Source organism: Falco naumanni, chromosome W, assembly GCF_017639655.2.
Source record: "Falco naumanni isolate bFalNau1 chromosome W, bFalNau1.pat, whole genome shotgun sequence".
Classification (NCBI taxonomy): Eukaryota; Metazoa; Chordata; class Aves; order Falconiformes; family Falconidae; genus Falco; species Falco naumanni.
Genome location: NC_054079.1, coordinates 18,627,480 through 18,638,229, shown reverse-complemented (window position 1 = coordinate 18,638,229; position 10,750 = coordinate 18,627,480). Strand labels below are relative to the sequence as shown.

At 50.3% G+C, this 10,750-nt stretch overlaps 1 protein-coding gene across 6 annotated transcripts in view; it reads left to right on the top strand.

Annotated features, from left to right (window-relative positions):
* Positions 1 to 3,133: 3,133 nt before the first annotated feature.
* Positions 3,134 to 10,750, top strand: part of LOC121080592 (zinc finger and BTB domain-containing protein 7C-like) — a 117,287-nt gene continuing 109,670 nt past the window's right edge. For 2 of the 6 annotated variants that reach the window (XR_005825433.1, XR_005825432.1), the window contains exons 1-2: positions 3,206 to 3,556; positions 4,443 to 4,522. The gene's annotated coding sequence lies outside the window, so the exon portion shown is untranslated. Of the gene's footprint in view, positions 3,557 to 4,051; positions 4,293 to 4,442; positions 4,523 to 10,750 lie in introns of those variants that run through there. The other 4 variants (XM_040578726.1, XM_040578725.1, XR_005825434.1 and 1 more) reach the window with 4 other exon arrangements.

Sequence of the window (10,750 nt, the reverse complement as noted above, 5' to 3'; positions counted from 1 at the left end):
AATGTTAAACCCCTATGAGGTGGTCCAAAGGGTCCAGGGGTGGAAATTGTAATGGATATATCTTTAAGTTGTTGTAACCCATGGTTTGAGTTTCATGTTATAGGAATGACTACAGCAGCAACCACCTGAACCATTGAAGGACAAGCCTTACAAGAAGCAGTGCAAGTGCAGTAGTGACCTGACTTTGACACCCAATAATCCCATACAACACACAACCTCTCTTCTCCTGAATGACCACCATAAGAGATCATGTTCATGGACTAAATGAACTCAATAGACACTTTTACAGGGGTGGTACCTAGACTAGTGTCACAGCACTCTCCAAACTAGCCATCTGCAACAAGGTCTTTTACCATCACATACCAACACACTCTTCATGCCAGTCCCTCTGTTGCCTTCTCCTTATCTCTCCTCACCCAGAGCACATTCTCTCTGCTTCTTCCTCTCTCTCACCTTCTCTTCCTTGGCTGCTCTCTCTTCATTGGTTCTCAACCTCTTAACTTAACCAGCCACAGCTGCACCTTATCTACATCAGCCAACCCACCACCCCAAGCCAGCCCACAGCTGTATGTTATCAATGTTAATTAACCCAGCTTCATTCCTGTACAGACTAGACCGGGGTCCTCAAACTATGGCCTGTGGTCTGGATATGGCCCCCCAGGGTCCTCAATCCGGCCCCTGGTATTTACAGAACCCTCCCCCCCCCCCCCACCGGGGCTTGGGGGGGGGAAACCAAGCAGCTGCAGATGACTGCCTGCCACTGCATCCATGCGCCGGCCCCCTGGTTAAAAAGTTTGAGGACCCCTGGACTAGGGGAATGATGTCTGTGCATTATATCAAAGGATTGGAAGGGTGATGGTGGTTAATGAGGTTGTATTAGAAAGTGTGGCATGACGTAAATGGTATGGAATAAGGTGTGGATACTGTCCTGATTTCGGCTGGGATAGAGTTAATTTTCTTCTTAGTAGCTAGTACAGTGCTGTGTTTTGGCTATGATTTAAACCTGTAGGACAAGGTTTCAAGGACAAGAGTTCAAGTACTGATAGCCTGATGAATAGAGACTTGTTAGAACTTGTAGGGCACAAGCCCTGGGAACAAAGGAACAAGCTAACTGCAGACCCCTGAGCCGCTACAGTTGAGGAGGCAACCAGACAGACAGAGAAACAAGTAGCCAGATAAGGGAACGGATGGCGCCGATATGTAATCAAGAAAGCCGCGTAGAAAGAAACTCCCTAACTTTGGAATAGAAATTATTGCTATGTCAAGATAAACTAATAAGTTCCTATTGTTCTAATGGTGTGCCTTAAATATCAACCAATCAGTGTTTTTTATGCTTAAGATTTAACCAATCAGTGTGTAATATGTAGAAGGTAGAAATGTATATAATTGTAAGAAAATCACTAATAAATGGACATTTGCTTGCATCAAGCTGCGTCCTGTCTCTTCGTTTGCCGCATAAACCTTCCCTTTAAATGTAAAAATGCACTAGTAATGAAGGATTTCTATTGAAATCGGAGAGTTTTGACTATGTAAGGCATTCAGAGTCTGATCCCAGGCTGGATCAGCAGTTAGCAATGGTTATACTCGCTGAATCAGAGTATGGCTGCACCAGGGTCCTCCACCTGAAACAGATGGATTGCACAAGAACATACCCTAAAGGAGTAGCTTGGAATGGTGTTTCATTGAAAACGTTTGATGAGAGTTTGCTGCATCCACCACAGAAATCTGGGAAAAGAGCGTGCAAATATGCTGGAAAAGTTCTAAATACCCATGGGGAGGACACCTCCCCACATAACTGATATTGAGGGTGAAGTCTCAATGACTTAAGAGTTTAAGCTGACAATGTTCTTTCATGACTCAGTATCATGCTGACTGCTTTCAGGGACCCGGTGGGAAAGTACGGAAGTCTGAGGATGGGATAGACTGCCAGATGGAAAAAAAAAATAATCGTGATTTCGGCTAGGTCTGACTTAACAAAAAATAAAAAAAATCAAAAATCCCACCCCCCCAAAACAGCCTGCCAAAGAAAACAAGCATAAAAAAATCCCTGCTGTCAGGACCTCGGTATTTTTTACTTTGGAATACCAGATTTGGGAACAAGTTGATAAAATGTATGAAGGAGGCTTCTTGCTATCCTAATTTTATGGAGTGAGCTGGATTTAGGTGCATTCTTTGTCGGCTTTCTTGGCAAGTCATATTTTATTCCCTCACAGCCCAACTCTTAAGAGGCTGAGGAGTAATACAGGATCATCCCCCAGTTTTGTCACACTGGTTTCAGCGATGTCAGTATAACATAACACAGGGCAGGTGGCACCCTAAGCTTGTGATCCACACGAACATGGACACTGATCCTTTCAGGAAGATATTTTTTTCCTCAGAAGAAAGCCTTTTTATCTTAAATCCCCTTTCCTAGCACACCAGAGAAGGCAGGCTGACAGGGGTAATTAGGAAGGGGATTAAGGGGGGATCCAGACCTGCTAGATCCCCGGGAGGGCTGGGGCAATGCTGTGAGACATTCCCCACTCAGTCATGTCCTTGCCTGTGGGACCTGGGGGTCTTGCAGCGGGGTGAAGATGCTGCAGCAGCGCTGCCAGTCTGTAGTTTGGGGTTTTTTTTCTGTCTAAGGGTTTATTTGGCTGAAATTGTCTAATAGTCCAGGACACAACTGGGTTTTTTCCCTTCATTTTTTCTCTAGAGGCCATGGCATTTGCACACTCAGCCTTGCAAACCTCCTACAGCAACTCTCATGCCGGTGATCAGTGGCAGCGGGGTGAAGGTGGACGCCGGGGAGTTCCCCCTTCCCAGCACCGTCTCCCCCAAACTGCCCGTTTGCCGTGCCAGCGCCTGATGCCAGCCCTCAGCCCAGCCCCGGGGCAGGCTCCCTCCCGCTCCCTCAAGCACAGTCTGCGACAGGGCTAAAGGGATCGCGCCTCCACGTCCCGCCCGTGCCCCACGGCGACAGCCCCCGCTCGTGCTGGTGGCCGCTACCTCCCCTCAGACAGCGCCGAGGGCCGTGAGGGGAAGGCGGGCAGCGATCCCCGCCGCCCCGGCCCTAAGGCGAAGGGGAGCTAGCGACGCTCAGACCCCAGGACGCCGCGACCACCCCGCTCCCCTCAGGCGGTGGCCGGTCCCACCCCCCCTTTACGATTGGCTGTACCGCCCGCCCTTCCACCGTTGATTGGCTGCTCCGCCCGCCCGTTCGCCGCGGTTTGTTTGGTCGCGTGGACCTGTCAAGTCCGTCGCGGAGGGGAGCAGGGAGGGAAGCGCGCCCCCCCCCCCCCGCGCCGGTTCCACGTGACAGCGCCCGGCGCCCCGACGGGGCGAGCGAGAAGCGCCCCCCCCCCCCCACCGCCGCAACTCCCCCGTGACCCCCCCCCGAGAGGGGGTGGGACCGCCCTGGGCTGCGGGGGCGGCGGCGGCGGAGGGGGGGCGCGCCGCGCTGAGGGGAGGGAGCGGGCTACCGACATCCGGGCCCTTTGCTTGCCGCCGCCGGGAGCCGCCCGCCAGCCGCGGGTCAGCGCCGCCACCGCCGGACGGGGTGGCTGCCGGCACGCAGGTGGGTCCGCGTCCCTGTCGTGTGTGTCTGTGTGTGCCCTCCTCAGCCGCCGCCGCCCTGAGGGGCGGCCGCCTTCCTGAGGTACCGCCGCCCCGTCCCGTCCCACCGGCAACACTGCTGCTCCCCCTGGGGCTCCCTCCCTTTTAATTTAGTTTTAGACGATAAATTCCTTATTTTATTGCATCTTCCCAAAGCACCCCATTTCCTCCCGCCGGCATTCCCTCCCCATCCCCCCCCTCCCAGCTCCATTCCTCCCCGCCCTGTGTGGACCGTCCTGCGTGGGCAGGCGCCCCCCTTCATCCCCCCATCCCCCCCTCCCTGGGACCCGGCGAGGGCGCCCGGTTCTGCGGGCTGCATCCCGGAGAGGGTGCTTCCAGGTCTGCTGTCCCGTCCCTCCCCCCCGTCCCCCTCCTCTTTTCCTTCAATAATAATAATGATAAATTTTTAAATTTGTTGTTGATTAATTATTATTCTTCATTTTTTATTGTTATTTTATTTATTGTGGCAAAACTTTTGCGGGAGTTCCTGCTGCCTGCGGTTGCTCGCACTGCAGCCGGCGCGATCCTGAGTGCTGTGAAACACACGCTGACTGAGAGCATCAGCTTTTACTTCTAATTAAAGACAGGAGATAGGTTGTGGGGGGCGACCCCATCCCTTCTCCTCTGCACCTTCTACTGGGGGGGGCAGGGACCTGGCGACTCAGTTTCCCACCCCCCATACTGTTGGGGACTCTTCGGTGGGTTATTCCCGTTATTTCTCTGGCTGCTTCCTGAGCTCACTTAAGGAGGCAGCTGTGGCTTGCGCAGGGGGTTAGGGTGGCACCTCGGGCGAGGCGTTGTCACCTCTAATGCTGAAGAGCTTCACGCTGTCTTACCGTGTCACTTAGGTTTGCCTGGCGCAATTCCCCTTCCCTGGATAACCCTGCATCCTGGCTCCCCGGCAGCAGCACCGAGCCTCGGAGATGCGGTACGTCTGCCAGTGTGTGGCCCTGTTGCAGGCAGGAGTGGGGTGGGCTACCCGGGGGAGGGGGACCGGGGGGGCTACCTGCATGCCCAGGGACTGGTGGGCCCGATGGAGAGCACCCCTAGGATGGGCTCAGCGTGGGGCGAGCATCCCTGGAATGGGCTCAGTGCAGTGTGAGCATCCCTGGGACAGGCTCAGCCCGGGTGTGGGAAGCGTGGGGCGAGCATCCCAGCCAGCGTGGGTGCATTGCCCCCTCCCGCACCACTGGCAGCAGTCCTAGCATCCCCAAATGTCCCCGCTGTCCCCTGGCCACACATGCTGTGCAGCGGGAGGGGGAGCTCGCACTGCACTGGCTAAAGAGGATGGGGAGCTGTGCAGGACAGGGGTCACCTGGCTAAAGAGGATGGGGAGCTGTGCAGGACAGGGGTCACGAGCCTATGTGGGCTCTCGGGAGCCCCCCTCTGCTGCGAGCAAGGGGAACCCCCTTCCTCTGAACCCCCCTTTCCACCAGCCCTTGCTGCAGCTCTGGCTCTGAATTTCCTCCGAGCCCTCCTGCCCATATTGTGCTATTGATTGCCAAACTGAACTTCCTCCCAAAATCATTAAAGCTTAAAAAATTGATGGCACAATAGAGCCCTTTATTAGCCATATAACTTTTCTGGCTTTCCTCTTTTCTTCTTATTTTTTTTATTATTATTTTTAATCAACACAAAAGGGCAGAGCCTGAGCTCAGATTTGTCCTGTGTCCCTGCAAGAGCTGGGTAGCATGCCCTCCTCCACCCCAGCTACCCATCAGCACAGCCATGCCAGGCTATTTATTAGGAAAAATGACAAAGGAGGAATCGATGTGTGTGGGTTTATTCTTTTCTTTTAATCTTAGCCTCCTCTCTTCGCAGCCTGCAGATAGGTCTATTTATTTCTGCTCTTATAAATAAAAATATTTGAACGGGGACTGTTAATATTTTATTTCCTGTCGTGCCCATCCTTCGGTCTAACGGCAGCTGAGTTCTTGCTCGGTATTAACTTACCATTTCAGTAACAGCTGAGTTTTCCTGAAGGAAATCCCTCCTGGCTGGCCATTACCGTGTCATTGTATAACACAGCAGAAAGATGAATTACCTGGATGGATCTCCTCCAGTGTGACTTCTGCAAGTGACAGACTTCAGCTAATTCATCCCCACTCCCCTTGCCATCGTTGGGATGGGTTTTATAGCTTCTAGGAAATATTTGCCATATCTCCAGTGTGCGGTTGTAAATACAGGTGCAGATTTGCCAGGTGGGACTATTGGCAGCATGCGAAACCTCAGCTCCTGGAGTCAACTCACCCCCCTATGAGTTTTCCTTTAGCAGAGAAATACGAAGTTTTTACTTTTTCTGGTTATTCAGAGAGGTTTTGAGATGTGCATTGAGTACGTCTGGATAGAGAAGAAAGGAGGAGGGGAAAAAAGAATGTACATATATGTGTGTGAGTGTGTATGGGCATAAAATAAATCATAAAATTTTGAAGGCAATATAATATTTTGTTGAAGGATCCCTTAGTGATCCTGTGTCAGAGCAGGGACTGAAAGTCACGTAGAGGGGACACTGCCTCGCTGTGTGGCCTTGGGCCAGTCATTTATCTTCTCTGCTGCAGTGTCAGTATCTCAGGAGCGTGGCTGCCTGCGCTGCCCGTGTTTTCTGCTAGCCCTGTCTCAATGCTGCATGCTAGCCCCTTCAGCCTCACCATAATTTTCATGTGGCTCTTGCACCCTGTTATTTTTAGGGTGCTGCATCAGGGATGAAACCCTTGGGTGCAAAGCATCCTCCCAAGAACGCTTCCTTCCTAGGACAGGAACAATAGCTGCATCCCTCTGTGCTCCTCATTTTTCAGGAGAACATCAGCTTGGTTCTGGGTAATGCTGACCGCTCTGCATGCCCCCCTTTTGTCATCGTTACAGAATATTTCATGCTGCTGCTGAAAATGATGAAGCTATAAAACAAGAATAGCTCAGAGGGGTTTATATTTGCAGATGACACAAAGCTGAGTGGTGCGGCTGGTACCTGAGGGATGGGATGCCATCCAGAGGGATCTGGACAAGCTCAAGAAGTGGGCCTGTGTGAACCTCATGAGGTTCACCAAGGCCAAGTGCAAGGTCCTGCACTTTGGTCGGGGCAACCCCCAGTATCGGTGCAGATGGATCTAGTCCAGCCCCCTGCCATGAGCAGGGACATCTTCAACTGGATCAGGTTGCTCAGAGCCCCGTCCAGCCTGGCCTTGGATGTTGCCAGGGATGGGGCATCGGGCACCTCTCTGGCCAGCCTGTGCCAGTGTCTCACTGCCTTCAGTGTAAAAAATGTCTTCCTTCCATCTAGTCTGAATCTCCCCTCTTTGAGATTAAAACCATCCCTCCTTGTCCTGTTGGGACAGGCCCTGCTAAAGCTCTGTCCCCATCTTTCTTCTAAGCCCCCTTTAAGTATTGAAAGGCCACCATAAGGTCTCCCTGGAGCCTTCTCTTCTCCAGGCTGGACAACCCCAACTCTTCCAGCCTGTCCTCACAGCAGAGGTGCCCCAGACCTCTGATCATCCCCGTGGCCTCTAGACCTGCTTCAACAGGTCCAAGCAGCAGGACTTGGATATTCTTCTGCAGGGTGTGGTGGGGATATGCACATCTCCTCTTTGGCATATCTCTTCTCCCCCCTCCCCCCCCCAAAAAAAAAAAGAAAAAAAAAAAAGAGACCACATGAAAGTTTTGGGGAGCCAGCCTTGAATTACCACCCAACCAAGAGCTTGGCAGATGCTCCATCGCCCCCGAGTGAGACAGGGCACTTTATTTTCTCAGTACAAACCAGGTCAGCTTCTTAGCCGAGCATCCCTTGGTGCTGCACTCCCAACTCTTCCTGCTTCCGACTCAATAACTGTAAAGATCAGGGTTGCCAAGGTCTTCCCATTGCTATAGTGAGATTAGACAGGGCAGAGCCTGCGTTCCCTCCGCCGAGGTGAGAAAGCACTCCCATCCCTTCCCTGGGCTTCACCAGCAAGATATTATTTTTTTTTTCCCTCCACCAGCAGCTACTAATTGCACCTGAGACACACTACGTATTTCACAGAAATTAATAATTCATAGCCTTTAAAAAATAATTAAACATAGAGGCATTTTCTCTCTGAATCAACTTAAGAGACTCTCCGGCTAGAACGAGTTTACAGCACTACTTGCAGTTAAAATATTTATCTTCATAAACATGTCGCTTGAGCCATACTCTTCCTCACAGTCTAATTAGCAAGAGGCATGTTAGTCCAATCAGGAGCTGCCTGGGAGAGACAAATTTGCCTTTTGCTTCTGGGCGTGGTGAGGAGATTTATTAAACTAATTTGAGAGCTGTGAGTCTGGCCAGACCTCTGAGTCAAACTGCTGTAGGAAAAAAACAAACCACCAGCCGGAGCGTTTGCAGGCAGAAGATGGGGTGCAGTCTTTTCGATATGGTTGACTATTTGCTGATGTGGAGGTTTCTTCCTCAGGACATGCAGCAACTGACCCAGGGGCTGTCGGATTGCAGAAGGTAGTTGTTGTTTTCATTTTCTTAGGCTTTATTTACTTTTTTTTTAGGTTTTGTTTTAATGTTCTTAGTTTTTATGTTCTTGGTTTGCCTGGGGACTTGGTTTGGTTTACATAAGAATTTAGGTGAGATTTCCCCCAATATAGGAGCACACTTAGGGGGTGGCACCTTGTCCCTTCTCTTCACCTCCTTTTTGGGGCCGTAAAGTTTAACCCTCTGTAGCCCAGTACAAAATGTGCCCTGGGAAGGGATCTGTGCTATCTGCTGTGCTTGTGTGTGGGACGGAGCGTTTAGTTAATGGTATGGTTTTTTGAACCTAATGCTGTATTTTGTGTGAGTGCTGCTACCCCAGGATGTGGTGTGGGGTGAAGAACACAGGTCTTCTGGATGCGTTGCTGTGGGATGCACTCTCTAAAGCTCATGTGTTTGCTGGAGATCTTTGTGTCTGTACACCTCTCTGGTCTCGAGACTGGTGAGGAACATGCAAGGGAAGAAGCTAGTGGTGGCCCCATAGCCTAGCAAAGGCTCCTTAGCTGGTGGCAGTGGCAGCCTGGTGAGGATTATTCAAGCTGAGGGCCTGTTGCTGGGTTTTCCTCTCTGAAATCCCCTTGGGGCCCTATCAATCATTTATGCAAACCACACAGGCAATGACACGTGATCTGACCAAGCTCATGCAAAGGTCTTGCACCCCAATCGAGGCATGGGGTTCACTGTTTGCTGCAGTTCGGGTAAGCTGGAGTGGGATTTGCAGAAGAGGTGTCTGATGATGTCTGCCAGGTTTCACAGATTCAGAGCAGAGAAATGGAAAATGCAAGCAATGCTGGGTTGGTGGCCTGGGAAAGGTCTGGTTTCCCATCCTCTGAGCAGATACGTGTATTCTTAGCAAGGGTTGAGATGCATTAGTCTTCCTCTCCAACAAGAAACCTCCATTTTTAGTGAGATTTTTGAAAACTAATCTCCTGAGCAGCACTGAAAGCTGTCTGTGCAAAGTGGACTGTTGTTAGAGATCCAGCGTTCTGTAGTTAACCAGTTCTTACAAAGACTTTTCTGATGGGTCCCAATTTGTGCTGCTCTTGATGCTTGCCTGCCATCTGTCCTCATCTCTTCAACTTGCTCTCTGCTGACCTTCCCCAGATGTGCTGAGGCTTACAGCCAGAGGGACTTGTCAAAAGAACTTTCCCTTACTTTATTTGCGGAATTTTACTGTAGCAAATGTTGATTGCCTGGTCTGCTCTGCTTAAGCAAACTCAAATCTTGATGCTCTCCTTGCTCCCACCACTGCTCTTCACCCATGGTCAGGCTGGAAAGCACCGGCTGGTGCTCTCCACGTACTGTGTTCACACCATTTTCATTTGCTCTGTCATAACTTAATCTGATCATCATTCAGTGGTGATGGCTAAATGGCACAGAGTGTGCTCAGTGCTAATCACTTGAAGGAGATGTATTCAAAGGTTACATCCTGGTGGTAAATGTCATGCCTTGTGCTGTTCAATCAGGGCTGATTTGTGTGATTGTGCTCCACCGTGCTGGGTGGAGAGCCCTCCTCCCAGGGAAACTCAGATATTTTGGCGGCAGCAGAATCTAAGCTCCATTTCTGGAAAGTTTTATTGGCTTCTCTGCCCTTTTCCAGCAGATGGTTCCTGCTGCTTGGGTAGCAGCTGCCACAATGAGCACCCTTGATTCACAGCAGTGGGGACTTTTTGAAGGAGCAGCAGATTCTGCTTCACTATCGTGTGGCCCAGAGAGCAAAGTGTGACCTGGTGGCATTGCAGTTGGTGGGAGGAGACTGGACTTGGATGGTTTCGGGTCCCAGCCCTGTATGTCTTTGATAAAAAACAGAGGGACTCTTTTTGGTTATTTGGCTGTCCAATTCTTTGATATTGCGTCTGGCCCTGCTGGTGCTCATCTCCCGATTTCCCAGCAATGCCAGAAGACATGCATTATGTATGGCCACTAAAACTCTTACCCTGTTGCTTCTGATTACAGAGAAATTACAGGTTACTGGGCTGGACTGTGCAACTGATAATGTCAGTGGGGCTTTGATGCCCCAAGCAGAATTTGGTTGATGATGCACTACTAAGTGTAGGTGCTCAGCAGCAGCCTGACCTCAGCCCCAGAGCTCTTGGTTATCTGAAACCTGGATTTTATGGGGAATTTACAAGCCCTGAGACTTGCCTCAAATCATTTGCATAAATTTATTATTTTTTTTTAGTCCTCCAAAGCTTTGGGTAAGGCATGTGTTTCAGGTGCTGTTTCCTGTGACTCGGAGGGTAAATAGCAGTTGGCTGTGCTTGCCTGGTTTTCTTGCTAAAAATGAATGGAGAACAGTTCAGGAGTTTGTTTCCTGGGAAGATGACTTCTATTTCAGTTGAGTTCATCTCTGATTATGGGCTGTCAAACCTCAGAAACCTCCTAGCTGCCTGTCCACTCTCCAATTTTTTACTTTACTTTTTTCTCTCTCATAAAAAAAAAAAAAAGGAAAATAGCCCTCATTTAGTGGAAATCCAGAAATATTCATAAGAACAGGTGGATTTTGCAGGACTCATCATATACAACAGATGAGAATGCATACCTGGGTAGTGATGCAAGCTTGGTGTGCAGCCCGATTTATTTTTTTTTTTTTTTTTTTTTTGGCAGTGGACAGTAAACACTGAGAAGCCTTGTTACAGGCACACTAAAACGCTTACATCCAGCTCA